Consider the following 2,841-nt stretch of genomic DNA (forward strand, 5'->3'; position numbering starts at 1 on the left):
CACACCATCGCCCTGCCCAGCCAAAACCTGCCCTGAGTCAGACACACCTGCACCTCACAGCCGCAAAGACACCCCATGGTCAGCTTGCCCCAGAGAAAAAACGCCCTCCCAAGTTTTCATCAAAGAGATGGTTGGGAGCGTTGTTGGGAGCTTTGTGTAGCTCTCAAGAAAGTCCGTTGTTTACTGTTAGGCGGGCAGGTTCAGGAGCAGCAGAGCTGGTGAAATGTTGTGGTTGTCTTGCAAGAAAGTTCCTCTTCCCAGGAGCTAAGGGCCTGAGATCAAGGTCGAGGCTGATAAGACTCTAGCACAGAGCCTCCTCATGGAGGGCATTACCATAGCAACTAGGCCTCCTGCACCTTTGCACAAAAACATCCCCAGGCTCCAAGCATGCCACAGCCTTGAGGTCATCAGAGACCCCAATCTTAGGCACTTTTCTCCCATTCTCTGTCTCCGCTCTCCACAGATCTGCATTTCAAATAATTATCCCAGGAAACCGCCATGCAGGTGGTCGACAGAGGACAGGCTGAGAAGACTCAAGTGGGTCCTGCTGGTCTTAGCTGCTGATCCTGGCCCTTGCTTTCTGCCCCTCCTTTTCCCATTGCCCACAACAGCCCTGGTGACCACCGACAGAGTTACCAATAGCTACAGGTTCAGTAAATGGGCAAGGGGCCATGCCCAGATCCAGTAACCAAGATGTCGGATCTCAGGGGGACACGAAACAGCTCCATTCCTAAAGATGAGTTTGGAGAACATCTTCCTCAGGCGGGCCTTGAGAGCAGGCCACCCCAGACTGTGGGGGACGGCAGCTTCTGCTGTAGTAATGGAGTGAGAGAAGGAAGTGACCACAATGGCTTTTAGGGGTGGGTTTTAGCTGGGTCACTGAAATGGACAAGTGACCTTTGAAAGCCCCTTTCAATTCTGGGATCTATGAGGCTAAACAAATCAGCCCATTAAGAAAGAGAGGGGTGGGGTTGTGGCTCAGTGGTAGAGCACTTGCCTAGCATGCACGGGGCCCTGGGTTCGATCCTCAGCACCACATAAGTGTAAAATAAAGATATTGTGTCCACCTAAAACTAAAAAAAAATAAATATAAAAAAAAAGAAGGAAGAGAAAATATGGAGCATGTATGTCTACAGAAGCCTGCAGTAACTCCCACGCACCGCACCGTGGCTACCCTTTCTCACTGTATTGACAACTGGCTGGATGACTGGCGTCTCTGCTGCACCGCAGGCTGCACCGCAGGCTCTAGGAACTCAGGGGCCTTCTCCATCCCATGTGAAGCTCTATCCCCAGCTACTGGCCAGTGTCCAGCATATAATAATGACAGACACCGTTCTGAACACATTACTCATAATACCCCATTTAATGCTCATAATGACCCTGGAAGGTAGATACCATCATAATACCCATCTTGCAGATGAGCAAACTGAGGCAGAAGACTGTCTGGGGTCACACAGTTACTAAGTGATAAAGCCAGAAGTATAACCTGGATCTCAAGGCCTCTGCTCTTGCATGCAGTAGGTGCTCCATAAAATATTTGTGCATAGAAAATATCTCTGAGATATTACCACTGAATTGAAATGAGAGTTACATAGATGATAGCCTAATATATGAAAACAAAAACAGTAGCCAGGTAAAGAATAAGCCACAGACAACTTAATTAGTGTTTAGGTGATTAAAGCTTTCCTGAGTTTTTTTTGTTTGTTTGTTTGTTTTTTTAATACAATACATTCGTGTGTGCAAATACACTCCAGGCCATGATTTTTGCAAAATGCTATGTAACTTGTTTCTCATAAAAAAAAAAAAAAAAAAAAATGACTCTTGAGTCTCCCTGAGAAGAGTCTCCCTGAGAAGAGTCTCCCTGAGAAGAGTCTCCCTGGGAACCCTCCCATCAGACGTCCCTGCTCACATTAGTCCTCAGACCCTCATCTTGGCCCAGTCATTCTGAGCAGTTCCTCCAACTCCCCATACTGCACGGAGGCGTTGACGTGCAAATGGGGGTCCCTGCCAGGTGGTCCTGGAAGTGATGGCCACCTGTTCACCTGCCCTGCCCTGCCTTCTTCCCTCAGCCCCCCAGACTCTTCTTTCTGACTTTCTTCTCTCTCCAAAGTTGCCCTTCCGGCCATTTTAAACCAAAATGACTCATCAGATTAAAATGTTGACTGGGAAAATAAGAGACAGTATGGTTTTACTCAATAGGGGCAGGCGGCCACTTCCAATGAGTTCACGCACATGGAAGGGACCATGGAGTCCTATAAAAGTTCAGGGAATGGTGACTGTCACCACTACCAGAACCCAGATAACTAGGGTAGGTCAGAGCAGCGTGGTTAGTGAGCAGTCATGGCCCCAGGTGAAGCTTCAGATACATGATCCTGTGATCCTTCCCATAAGCTCAGCTAGATCCTATCAGCTTCTGTTTTACAGATGAGGAAACAGAGGTTCAGAGTAGCTCATCAGTGGGCTCACAACACGGATGGAAACAGCAGGGAAGGGTCTCTTAACCAAAGTGCTAGATGGCATTTTTAAGTTGCTGAAAGGGCAGATAGAGCAGGAGTCAAGGGCATATCTTTTGGTCCATGGGAGGAAGAATTTTTGTGGCTGAGAGGGACCCTGAATAGCAACTAAGGAAGGATCTTCTTAGTTGGCCCTTTGGGTGTTTGCCCCTGCTCTTCCCTCTGCTCACTCTAAACCCAACATATGGAAGCAACAGCACTTTCCCCTGAATTCCCATAACATTTCTTTATGGATGGAACTGAAGACTATCAGGCCAAGTGAACTACTGTCTACATGCGACCCTCAATCCACTTGGGTTTGTGTCTCATCCTCCCTACAAGATGGAAA

General features: G+C 47.9%; 1 non-coding gene across 1 annotated transcript; it reads left to right on the forward strand.

Annotated features, from left to right (window-relative positions):
• Positions 1-966: 966 nt before the first annotated feature.
• On the forward strand, positions 967-1,039 carry Trnaa-agc. The gene has a single exon. It is a non-coding gene; the product is annotated as a tRNA-Ala (tRNA).
• Positions 1,040-2,841: the final 1,802 nt, after the last annotated feature.

Source organism: Marmota marmota, unplaced genomic scaffold (genome assembly GCF_001458135.2).
Source record: "Marmota marmota marmota unplaced genomic scaffold, marMar, whole genome shotgun sequence".
Classification (NCBI taxonomy): domain Eukaryota; kingdom Metazoa; phylum Chordata; class Mammalia; order Rodentia; family Sciuridae; genus Marmota; species Marmota marmota.